At 41.2% G+C, this 13,614-nt stretch overlaps 1 long non-coding RNA gene across 1 annotated transcript in view; it reads right to left on the minus strand.

Moving 5' to 3' along the window:
- Positions 1-5,189: 5,189 nt before the first annotated feature.
- Positions 5,190-13,614, minus strand: part of LOC127483573 (uncharacterized) — a 59,209-nt gene continuing 50,784 nt past the window's right edge. Inside the window, exon 3 of the long non-coding RNA XR_007909989.2 lies at positions 5,190-6,385. This is a non-coding gene — a long non-coding RNA (uncharacterized lncRNA). The remainder of the gene's footprint in view (positions 6,386-13,614) is intronic.

Below are 13,614 nucleotides of genomic sequence, written 5' to 3' on the forward strand. Positions count from 1 at the left end.
TTCTAGTCCCGGTTGGGGCGCCGGATTCTGTCCCGGTTGCCCCTCTTCCAGGCCAGCTCTCTGCTATGGCCAGGGAGTGCAGTGGAGGATGGCCCAGGTGCTTGGGCCCTGCACCCCATGGGAGACCAGGAAAAGCACCTGGCTCCTGGCTCCTGCCAGGATCAGCGCGGTGCGCCGGCTGCAGCGGCGGCCATTGGAGGGTGAACCAACGGCAAAGGAAGACCTTTCTCTCTCTGTCTCTCTCTCTCACTGTCCACTCTGCCTGTCAAAAAAAAAAAAAAAATAATCAATTCTCAAAATGTCAAATTTTGCTCAGATACATTATATTTTTATACTATATTAGTTACCACAAATCAAGTAAAATATATGGTATTTGTCTTTTGGGGACTGGCTATTAAGTATAATGGTTCCAGTTGCATCCATTTTGTTGCAAATGACAGGATTTCCTTTTTTTTTTCCTGAGTATTCCATAATGTATATATACCACATTTTCTTTATCCAGTCATCCATTGATGGGCATCTGGGTTGATTCCATAGCTTAGTGATTATAAATTAATCTGTTATGAACATGGGGGTACAGATAACCCTTTCATATGCTGATTTCATTTCATTTGGGTAAATTCCTAGAAGTGGGATGGCTAGGTCATATGGTTGATCAATTTTCAGGTTTCTGAGGAATCTCTATACTGTCTTCCACAATGGCTGTACTAATTTGCATTCCTAGCAACACTGAATTAGAGTACCTTTTTCCCCACATCCAGGTCAGCATTTGTTGTTTGTCAGTTTCTCTATGAAACTCATTCTAACTAGGGTGAGGTAAAATCTTATTGTGATTTCAATTTGTATCTCCCTGATGTCTAGTGATCCTAAGCACTTTTTCAAATGTCTGTTGGCCATTTGAATTTCCTCTTCTGAAAGATGTCTGTTCAAGTCCTTTGTCCATTTCTTAACTGGATTCTTTGTTTTTTTGTTGTTGTTGTTGTTAAGGTTTTTTTTTTTTTTCAGTTCTTTACTGATTGTGAATATTAACTCTTTATCAGTTACAGTTTGCAAATAATTTCTCCCATTCTGTTAGTTACCTCTTCACTTTGCTGAGTGTTTGCAGTGCAGGAGGTTCTAAGCTTGAAGCAATCCTATTTGTCTATTTTTGCTTTGATTGTCTGTGCTTCTGGGTTCTTTTCCAAGAAATCTTTGCTTATACCAATATCTTGCAGAGTTTCCCCAATATACTTTAGTAATTTGATGGAATCATGTCATAGATTTAGTTCCTTGATCCATTTTGAATTGATTTTTTGAATAAGGAATAAGGTAGAGGTCTTGTTTCATACTTGTGGAGATCCAATTTTCCCAGTACCATTTGTTGAAGAGACTGACCTTTCTCCAGGGATTTATTTTATCTCCTTTGTCAAAGAGTAATTGGATGTAGATGCATGGATTGATTTCTGGCTTTTACTTTTTAAGATTTATTTTATTTATTTGAAAGAGGTAGAGACAGAGAGAGGTCTTCCATCTGCTGGTTCACTCCCTAAATGGCTGCAATAGCCAGAACTGAATTGATCTGAAGCCAGGAGCCAAGAGCTTCTTACAGGCCTCCCATGTAGGTGCAGGGACCCAAGGACTTGGGTCATCTCCTGTTGCTTTCCCAGGTACATTAGCAGGGAGCTGGATCAGAAGTGGCCTTGAACCGATACCCATATGGAATGTAGGCACTGCAGCCTGGGGCTTTAACCTGCTGTGCCACAGCACTGGCCCCAACTTCTGGGGGTTCTATTCTGCCCCTGTTGGTCTATATGTCTTATTTTTGTGCCAGCACCAGGCTATTTTGATTATAACTGCCCTGTACTATGTCTTTAAATTTGGTATTATAATGCCTATAGATGTGTTTTTGTTGTTTAAGATTGATTTAGCTATTCGGGGTCTCTTCTGATTCCATATGAGTTTTAGCATCATTTTTTCCTATACCTGAGAAGAATGTCATTGGTTTTTAGACTGGGGTTGCATTGAATTTGTAAGTTGCTTTTGGTAGTATGGACATTTTGATTATATTAATTCTTCCAAGGCAGGAACATGAACGATTTTTCTCATTTTCGTGTCTTCTTCTATTCGTTTAATGTTTAGAAATTTTCATTGTAAAGATCTTTCACTGCCTTGGTTAAATTTCTTCCAAAGTATTTAAATTTTTGTGCCTACTATGAGTGAGACTGAGCCATTACGAAAGAAAAAGAAATCAAAGGAATACAAATTGGAAAAAAGGAAGTCAAATTATTCCTGTTTGCAGATAACATGATTCTATATATAGGGGAACCAAAAGCCTCCACTAAAAGAATATTGGAACTCTTAAGATGTTTGTTAAAGTTGTGAGATACACACACAATAAAATATCATTCCTATAAAAAAGAAGGAAATTCTACCATTTGCAGCAAAACGGACACAACATCATTTTGAGTGAAATAAGCCGGGCTCAGAAAGATAAATACTGCATGTTCTCCCTTATATGTAGGAGCTAAAGCTTAAAAAGTAAAAAGAAAGAAAAAATGTCTGTGTATATCAGTATTGTTGCAAATATAGCTTTGAAAACTTTGTTTCATATATTTGTCAAATCAATGTAAGAATGGTTAAGAATGTTATATTGTAATAGTTTTAATGATCTGTGATTACTTTAAAATTTACTGTATATGGGTCAAATGGTCATTTTTCCATTCAATTACTGTTTATAGCTTTGTACTCCCACTAAACCAGGGTATTTTTGCTTTTTACTTATTAAATTTCTTTTCTGTGACATATTAAGCCTTTTTACTGTAATAAAATTTTAAAATATATTACCTCAAAAACTAAAGCAAAAGAAAAGAAAAAAGGCAGAAAGAAAGGGGGAAGGAAAGAGTGGGGGTAGGAAGGGCAGAAGGAAAGGAGTATCATTATGTTCTTGGAATTATATCTATAAATCACATTGGATCTATTAAAAACTAATTAAAATTAAAAAGACAAAAGAAATTAACTAGAACTTTAACAAAAATCATTTGTATTTTTAATGATGGTTTTATTCTTAAGTGATCTGTCTATCCTAAAGGGACTTAGCACATCAGATTATTGTGAATAAGGTTTCATTAATGAGTTTGGGGCATCTTGGCTAATGTATTTCCTCTCACCAGCATATAATGTTTTATAGTGTTACATTCATATTTATTTTCATTGTTATTTTGATCCATTACATTCCCAAATGACAAGAAAGGATTACTGACTCAAACAAGATGCATTGATGCATGTAAGTAGTGATGAAAATAGAACCTAAAAATAACAACTCAGAGTGACACAATAAGCATGAAGAGGGGAAAGAATCCCAGTGTGGTGCATGTTGTGAGGCAAATAAGGGGCTTTCAGCAGCTGATGAACCTGTGAGCAGGAAACAATGACTATAAAAAGAGCACATTCTATTGGCTGTTTGCTCCGAGCGCTTCTTGTGTGTGATGTGCTGTGATGCTTTCTCAAATGAATCGGGGAAACTACTTGAGAGTTGTGCCTCATTTGCAAAGACAGTCCCCTAACTGACAAACCAATTAAGTTGTCCTGGAACAGCTGTAAAATAATGCTTTTCCAGGGCTGGCGCTGTGGCATGGTGGATAAAGCCATGGCCTGCAGTGCCAGCATCCCATATGGGCACCAGTTTGAGTCCTGGCTACTCCACTTCTAATCCAGCTCTCTGGTATGGCCTGGGAAAGCAGTGGAAGATGGCCCAAGTCCTTGGGCCCCTGCACCCATGTGGGAGATCTGGAAGAAGCTCCTGGCTCCTGGCATCAGATCAGCCCAGCTCCAGCTGGGGTGGCCATCTGGGGAGTGAACAAGCGGGTGGAAGACTCTCTCTCTCTGCCTCTGCTTCTCTATAACTCTGCCTTTCAAATAAATAAATAAATAAATAAGTCTTTTTTTAAAAAAAATAATGATTTTTATGACAAAAGTAAAGAGTTTAGTCACTAGCAGTAGAGACCAAAATCATAATGTTATCATTCAAAGTTGCATTCCTAAGTAAGCAGGCATACAGGTTGAAATTGTTTAGGTCTGTTAAGTTGAAAGACCACGCCTTCACCACGCCCCTGTGTGACCTCATGTCCCTACCTGGCCCCACCTGAGCACCCAGGGGCAATCAGATTAATTAACCACTCCCCTTTGAAAGTGGATTAAAAACCTGTGACACGCTGGCGCCATGGCTCACTAGGCTAATCCTCGGCCTGCGGCGCCGGCACCCCGGATTCTAGTCCCAGTTGGGGCGCCGGATTCTGTCCTGGTAGCTCCTCTTCGTGTCCAGCTCTCTGCTGTGGCCTGGGAGTGCAGTGGAGGATGGCCCAAGTGCTTGAGCCCTGCACCCACAAGGGAGACCAGGAGAAGCACTTGGTCCTGGCTTGGTCCTGGCTCCTGGCTTTGGATCAGCGCAGTGTGCTGGCCACAGCACGCCAGCCGTGGCGGCCATTTGGGGGGTGAACCAATGGAAGGAAGACCTTTCTCTCTGTCTCTCTCTCTCACTGTCTAACTCTGCCTGTCAAAAAAAAAAAAAAAAAAAAGCCTGTGACACAGTGTGCCTGGCCCTGTTTTCCTTCCCTTTTTTTCCTTTTCCTGGCCTCTTGCCAGTACAGGGCTGACTGCAGCCCTCCACCCCCAGGTCGCATGGCCTTTGGGCCATCTGCCCCACGCTTCTTGGCCTAGATGCTCCTCCACGTGGCTGGTTCCTGGTACTCGGTGTGAACCCAGATTTATCTCTCTCCTTTAGATGGGTCCTTCACTCTCCTATGCATCTTTCATACTGAATAAAAGCTTAAAATGTAAAAAAAAAAAAAAAAACAAAAAAAAACATTTGCACTCCTTATAGTAAAAATAAGGTAAGGCAGCTACATGATTGCAAAAAGTCTTATAAAATAAGTACTGAATTTATGAAACGATGTTCACAAAGAATGCCAATCAGACACATACTGCTAGTGATACAAATCCTTTCTGAAATGGAACTTCAGTCAAGGTACTGGTCTTCAAGGGAAAGAAAGTCACTATCAAATGTATATGCAAAAACGTACTTTGCTTTGGGAGTGAATGATGCCATTAATGTACAAAACATGAATCAAAACAGTATGTATGAAAGTGACATTCTGTTTATTACTAAAAACCAATGCTATTAGAAATAGCAACAATCACTTTTTGTCCTGATCTTTAGTTTGGAAAAATACATGTTGGGATCTTTATTAAAGAAGCCTCAGTCTCCTGCACAAAACAGTGAGCTTCCAGAATAAGAATCCCTAAATTCAAATCAGTTTGCTGCTTTATTGTATTATGCTAGTGATCAATAACGTGCTGCATGACCTTGACTCAGTATTAAAGAAAAAGTAGAACCTGTAAAACATTGGGTTTTTTTCTTTAATATTCATGCTTGAGCATGCTGGGAAAATACACAGACAATAAGAATAAAACTCTTCTAATTCTAAAGAAAAAATGCTCATGTGTGTTTCCAAAAGGGGGGAGACAAAATATTTCTTTATGGCATAGAAATTGTAGTAAAGACTATTTCCGTGATCTCAAGGGGCTTATTGAAGATATTAACTCAGGCTGGCGCCATGGCTCACTAGGCTAATCCTCCGCCTTGCGGTGCCGGCACACTGGGTTCTAGTCCCGGTCGGGGCACCAGATTCTGTCCCGGTTGCCCCTCTTCCAGGCCAGCTCTCTGCTGTGGCCTGGGAGTGCAGTGGAGGATGGCCCAAGTTCTTGGGCCCTGTGGGGAGCAACTGGGAGCAACTCGGACTAGACTAAGTTACTGGAATTAAGACTTATTCTATGCATCTGCTCTCCCACAATATGGCGCTGGGAGAGGAGAAAACAGCTTCTACACAGCTGCCTCCAGTTCAACCAATAAGCAGCAGGACCTGCTCCTGATTGGAGGAGAGCAGCGTACTCGGCGTGTGGGCAGCCGAGTTGGGATTGGTGGAAGAGGACTATAAAGGAGGAGAGAGACAACATGCATCGGGGAACATCTAAGAGGAACACCTGTGCAGCCCCAGAGAGAGCCGGCCGGCGGTGTGCCGCTCCCCCGCGGAAGTGGGGAAGGTGGCAGGGGGAACCGCCCTTCCACGGAGGTGGAAGGGTCGGTAGCCAACCCGGGAAGAACCAGCAGCAAACACGGGGAGGGCCGAGCAGACAAAAGAACAGCGCAGGGTCCTGTGTCATTCCTCCACGAAGACGGGGAGCGACAGGGTCCTGCACCCCATGGGAGACCATGAGAAGCACCTGGCTCCTGCCATCGGATCAGCGTGGTGCACCGGCTGCACCGCACCAGCCGCGGCGGCCATTGGAGGGTGAACCAACAGCAAAGGAAGACCTTTTTCTCTGTCCTCTCTCTCACTGTCCACTTTGCCTGTCAAAAAACAAAACAAACAAACAAACAAAAAAAAAAAAACAACAAAAAAAGAAGATATTAACTCAGTCACATGTGTGAAATCAGAAATAGCCAGCCAATATCAGGACTCAAGTATAACAATTTTAAAAATTTTTATGATGTTTTATTTATTTGAGAGGTAGACTACGAGTTCCCATGCCTGCAGCTGTCAAGGCAGACTGGGGCCAGAACCAAGAACTGGAAACAATATCCAAGTCTCCAGTGCAGATGGCAGGAACCCAATTATTTGAGCCATTACTGCTGCATTGCAGGAACCTGGGGTCAGGAGCTGGAGCCAGGAATTCAACCTGGACACTTGGATGTGGGATGCAGGCATCTGAATTGTTATGCTAAAGACCCATTCAAATATCAAATAAAATAATTATTTTAATGAAAATTTATAAGAAGTCCACCTAGTGAATTAAATAACATAAGCATTCAGTTTTATCCCAATATTTGATATTTTATTTTTCTCACTGAAAAAAGACATTAAGAAATGTCTTGATGTACAGTACAGCTTACTACCAGTGAGTTAACCAGTAATCTATTTTCCACTATCTCCCAAGTTATACTTTTGAATATTCTAGCATTTCACTGTGTCTAGTTCTGAGCACTTGACAGAACCATCCAAAAATTTGCAACCATGTGAGGTAACTTATAATTGTAAATTAGGTTTTATTGTAGATGGTGAAGTAGGGAGGGAGCTAATTGCTCTAGTCTAGGAGAAGATAGCTTTTAAAAAGTGGAGAAAGTGCAGTCTCAGGGAAGAGATAGGGAGAAAATGGCAGAGGAAACTGCATTAGAGGGACACAGTGGACCTACGTGGAGGGCATGGACACACAACTCAGGATCCCAGCAGTTGAGAGCTTCCACACCAGCAATGAAGTGTGAGGTGAGACCAGACTGCAGTAGTCCAAGCCATTGGCAATAAAGCTGAAGGAAGATCCTAGAGGAAACCTGGCTTGGAGCCCCATGTGGGATAGTGTACTTGCCAAACTAGAGGAGGAAATAAAAAGGGAGGGGCACATTTCTCTCTCCCCGATCACCTTACAACAGCATTCAATAACAAGCCAATAAAGATAACAAGCCAATAGAGTGGGTGCCATTTTAGACATATATAACAGCTGCACCAGCCTGTGTCTGCACCCAGCAACCAGCCAAGTGAGACTCCTGACGCTGATGGGGAGAACTAACAGGGAGCTGGGTGCTCGTGTGTAGGAGGCTTGTGTGCCAGAATGTAAAAATCTGAGACTATGTGGGAGGGCTCACAGTGTTGCTGGACGTTGGGCAGTTACTGTAGGAGGCTCCACACCCTCAGGGCTCCCGGGTTACCTGTTGAGGGATATTGATGGGGAACCCAAGCTTACAGTGAGGACTGCAGAGATCTCTTGTGTGGTTCTTGTGGCAGAGTAGCAGGATATAAAAAATCAATACACAAAAAAACAATATCCTTTGTATACACAGACAATGTGAGGCTCAGAATGACCTTGTAAAATCAATTCCATTCACAATAGCTAAAAAAAATCAAATACCTTGGAATAAATTTAACCAAGGATGTCAAAGATCTCTATAATAAGAATTACAAAACATTAAAGAAAGAAAAAAAAAGAACATATAAAAATGGAAAAATCCTCCATATTTATGGATTGGAAGAAGCAATATCATCAAAATGTCCATTCTCCCTAAAGCAATTTACAGACTCAATGCAATACCAATCAAAATATCAAAGACTTTTTTTCTCAAATAAAGGAAAAATGATGCTGAAATTCATATGGAAACACAAGAGACCTTGAATAGCTAAAGCAATCTTATACAACAAAAACAAAGCTGGAAGCATCACAATACCAGATTTCAAGACATACTACAGATCAGTTATAATCAAAACATCCTGGTACTGGTACAAAAACAGATGGATAGACCAATGAAACAGAACAGAAACACCAGAAATCAATCCAAGTATCTACAACCAACTTATACTTGACCAAGGAGCTAAAACCAATCCCTGGAGTAAGGACAGTCTATTCAACAAATCGTACTGGGAAAACTGGATATCCATGTGTAGATATGAAACAAGATCCCTACTTTACACCTTACACAAAAATCCATTCAACATGGATCAAAGATATAAATCTATGACCTGATAACATCAAATTATTAGAGAACATTGGGGAAACCCTGCAAGACATTGACACAGGCAGAGTTCTTGGAAAAGACCCCAGAGGCACAGCAATCAAAGCCAGAATTCACAAGTGGGATTACATCAAATTGACCAGTTTCTATACTGTGAAATAAACAGTGCAGAGGCAACTGGCAGAATGGGAGAAATTTTTTGCAAATTTTTTTTTTATTTTTTTTTTATTTTTTGACAGGCAGAGTGGACAGTGAGAGAGAGAGAGAGAAAGGTCTTCCTTTTGCCGTTGGTTCACCCTCCAATGGCCGCTGCGGCCGGTGCGCTGCGGCCGGCGCACTGCGCTGATCCGATGGCAGGAGCCAGGAGCCAGGAGCCAGGTGCTTTTCCTGGTCTCCCATGGGGTGCAGGGCCCAAGTACTTGGGCCATCCTCCACTGCACTCCCTGGCCACAGCAGAGAGCTGGCCTGGAAGAGGGGCAACCGGGACAGAATCCGGCGCCCCAACCGGGACTAGAACCCGGTGTGCCAGCGCCGCTAGGCGGAGGATTAGCCTAGTGAGCCGCGGCGCCGGCTAAATTTTTTGCAAATTATGCAGCAGTTATTAAAAGATTAATAACCAGAATATACAAAGAAATCAAGAAACTCCACAACAACAAAACAACCCAGATAATAAATGGGCAAAGGACTTAAACAGACATTTTTCAAAGGAGGAAATCCAAATGGCAACAGACACATGAAGAAATGTTGAGGCTCTCTAGCCATCAGGGAAATGCAAATCAAAACCACAATGAGGTTTTACCTCTCTCCATTTAGAATGTTTTCATACAGAAATCAACAAATTACAATTGCTGGTGAGGATGTGGGGAAAAAGGTACCCTAATCTACTGTTGGTGGAAATGTAAACTGGTAAAGCCACTATGGGAAGACAGTATGGAGATACCTCAGAAATCTGAATATAGACCTACCATATGACCCAGCCATCCTACTCCTGGGAATTTACCCAAGGGAAATGAAATCAGTAAATAAAAGAGCTGTGTGCACCCCTTTGTTTATTGCAGCTCAATTCACAATAGCTAAGACATAGAATCAACCTAAATGCCCATCAGCTGAAGGCTGGATAAAGAAATAATGGGATATGTACACTATGGAATACTACACAGCAGTAAAACAAATGAAATCCAGTCAATTGCAACAAAATGGAGGAATCAGGAAAACATTATATTTAATTAAATAAGCCAGTCTCAAAGGGACAAATACCATATGTTCTCCCTGATCTATGAGATTGACTAGAGCACCTAAAATGAAATCTGTAGAAATGAAATTGACATTGACACTTCAAGTAGAAATGACTAAAGCGGCCATGTGTTGACTGTCAAAGAACAGTTTTGGTTGTTTTTTTTTTTTTTTCTTCATACTATTTGTTGAACTCTTAACAGAGTTGATCATATGTGTATAAAGTCAATTGAAGATGAGTCCCATTGAAAAATAAGAGTGGGAATAAGAGAGGGAGGAGGAAGTTTACAACTGTAAAGTTATACAGTTCTGCATACATTCCTACAAAATTACTTCTAAGGGTAGTTTAAAAATTTGACATAGGAACCCCAAATCCCATTAAGCTGGGTGTTAAAAACGGCATATTAAATGTTAAAGTGATCATATTAAGTGTTAAAGTGAACATATAAATACAATTCAGTGTTAAAGTAATCATATAAATAGGATCAAGTGTCTGATAATGATAATAGAATTAAAAAGGAAGGAGAGAATGTTCTAACATGGGAAGCAGTTCACACAGAAGACTCTAAAATGACAATCACTTTAGATAGCATTCTGACATCAGAATCATCCCTTAGGTCATCCTGATCTGGCTGAAATGTCCATGAGAGAATTTCAGGAATGGAAAGCCAAGACACTGTGGGGGAAAAAATGTCCTACATGAAGGATCTCTGTGAGGAGACCCTAGTGGAAAGAAGTGGTCATCAAAGAAGGATGTGCTTTTCTCTGAAGGGAGGGGAGAACTTCCAGTTTGCTTATGGCCTTGTCTAAATACTGACAGAGTTTGTGTATTCAAAAGACTTCCATAGCCTTGACAGCTCATGTCAAGAGCCTCAGGTAGTCACTAACATCATACATAAGAGTGTTAATTTTTAAATTAACAACAGGTGTCACTGCACACTAACTTCCCATACACGACCTCTGTCTTCAATGAGTTGTATTATGAGAATTAACCATAAAACTTGTTCTCAGTTTTCTGTGTGTGTATGTGTGGGTATATCCAAGTTGTTGAAATCTTTACTTAATATAGAGTTGATTTTCTGTGTACAAAGTTAATTGAAAATGAGTCTTAATGGAGAATTGGACTGGGAAGGGGAGAGGGAGGAGGAGGGGTGAGAGTGTCAGTGGGAGGGCAGGTATGTTGGGAAGAATAACTATATTCCTAAAGTTGTACTTATGAAATTTGTGTTCATTAAATAAAAGATTTCTTTGGGAAAAAATTGTAAAGTAGAAATTTCTGAACTGGAAGAACTAAAAGAAAAGAAGTTGGTGTGGAATCTTTTTTATGACTCAAGTTATCTCTCCTCAAATTGGAGAGAGTTACTTTGGTAAAAATTAAAAACATCATCCCACTCCCTGATGTAAGATCATATTTACTATATTTTCAATTTTTAAAACATTTTTAACTATTATTTAAATTTTGGCATTATTTTATTGTTTAAAATTTTATAATTCAAATACTAAAATATGTTTTTAAATATATTAAATACATACTGCATGTTTTGCATCATTTATTAACATATATTCCAAATTTTTCATGATTTCTTTAAAACATATTTGTGTGAAGTAGTGATCCATATTTGATTTAAATCGGTTTGTGATAACCATACACTTGAAAGTCACTCTTGAAAGTGATCCTGAAATGAAGCCACAAAGGAAGCCATCTTCAAAAAGACCAATCCTGGTTAAGAGCAAAACCAGAACTCTTCTCCTCCCTCCCATCCCTTTCCTCCATGTGTACTTCAGCTACACAAAGTCCCAAGGATGTTGCTAAATGAAAAGCTGCACATGCCACCTCTTTTCATCCTTGACACCATCTATCTGACTTTACTATAGTTAAAAATAAGGTGGCGAGCTGGTGCCATGGCTCATAGGCTAATTCTCCACCTGCGGCGCCCCCACACTGGGTTCTAGTCCCAGTCAGGGCGCCAGATTCTGTCCTGGTTGCACCTCTTCCAGGCCAGCCCTCTGCTGTGGCCCGGGAAGGCAGTGGAGGATGGCCCAAGTGCTTGGGCCCTGCACCGGCATGGGAGACCATGAGAAACACCTGGCTCTTGGCTTCGGATCAGCTTGGTGCACCGGCCACAGCGCACTGGCCATGGCGGCCATTGGAGGGTGAACCAATGGCAAAGGAAAACCTTTCTCTCTCTCTCTCTCTCTCTCTCTCTCACTGTCACTCTGCCTGTCTAAATAAATAAATAAATAATAAGGTGGAGAACATTTCATTCCCCATTCAAGGAGGATTTTGCATGGATCCAGTAGAACATGAACCCATAAAAGGCTGGAAACACATCATTTCATGGGATGCTGCTCATCACAGGGCAGCAGGTCTGATAGAGCTCCTCAGGGCCAGCCTGGGGAGCTCGGGGGCCGAGCGGGATGATGAGTGTTGGCAGCAAAGGAACCACACCAGAGCCAGGAGATCAGTCAATGTCCAGGGTGCAGCCGGGTTCTCGACTTTATTGGGAGGGGGGAAGCTTTTATAGACACAGAAAGAGGGCTGTCCAGGGCACAAGGGAACCGAGCCAACCAGCTGAAAGGTAAGGCAGGACACAAGCCGGGCACGGCCTCAAGGGCCTATCACAGCCGATGACACATAGTGTTCATGAATACAGAAGTCTCCTGTCGTCAGGCTAGGTACCTCCCCCGGGGGCCATCTTGGATTGTTGGAAACACTGAGTCACTGGAATGCAGAAGTGCGGCAAACTCTAGCAAAGGCCTAGCGGCCTTGTAGAGCGAAGGCTTAGCAACTTTGTTTCCTTTTCGATTGGAGCCCCCCCACAATGGGATTGATTAGAAATGCCACAGTTGATTAAAATTAAATCCATTGTCATTTTCTTCCTGGGCATATGGGAGCATATGCCTCCCAGCCTCAGTGAAGTCAGAGCAGAGTAATAGGATCTGAGCAAAGTGCTGTGTTTCAAATCTCTGCATCAATCTAATCTTTTATGTTTTCTTTATTTTACTACTTTCATGGTTACTGAAAAAATCACCTGTGGTGTTTCAATGTATCCATCATCCTGGGTCTGAGTTGCTATTAACCATATTAGACATGTAATTTAAACAAGAAATTAAACTTGATTCTACTAAGAAACTGAGATTGGGATTTGTTCTGTTTTTTCAGCACAACACAGATGATCCAAACTAATCCATACCTAGCTGTCATCATTTAGGGCAAATTATAAACTTACTGGACAAAAAAAAAATACTCCAACAGTGCTCCAGCCTTTTCTTTATCTGGACAGTATAATCAGCCTCTATGTCTAAAACAGCATGAAATGTTTTTTCTTCTAGAAAACTGGTTGCTTTATATTAATTTGCTTATTTTTAAATCTATAGGCAGAGATGGTAAAAATCTACCTTTCCCAAATTGTCTACATTTTTTTGAGACAAGGAGACAGAGAGAGATACAGAGAGATAGAAAGACAGAAGTCCCACCATCTGGTTCATTTCCCAAATGCCCTCAATAGCCATGCCTGACTAGGCCAAAACCAAAACTGGGACCTCAATCTAAGTCTCCTACATCAGTGGCAGAAACCTGATTACTTGAGCTATCACCACTGCCTCTCAAAGTCTGCATTGGCAGCAACCTGGAATCAGGATCAGAGCTGAGACTTCAGCCCAGGTGTTCTGATAGGAAGACACAGGCATCTTAACTGCTAGGTCAAATGCCCACCCACTGCCCAGTTATCTATTTTTTTAATACACCATGATGTCAATTTTTTCTCCTGCTAGGGTTGTAATCCCATAAATGCCAATTTCCTCATCCGCAGCATGGAGACAGAACTATCATATAAAAGTTCATT

Source organism: Oryctolagus cuniculus, chromosome 13, assembly GCF_964237555.1.
Source record: "Oryctolagus cuniculus chromosome 13, mOryCun1.1, whole genome shotgun sequence".
NCBI lineage: Eukaryota > Metazoa > Chordata > Mammalia > Lagomorpha > Leporidae > Oryctolagus > Oryctolagus cuniculus.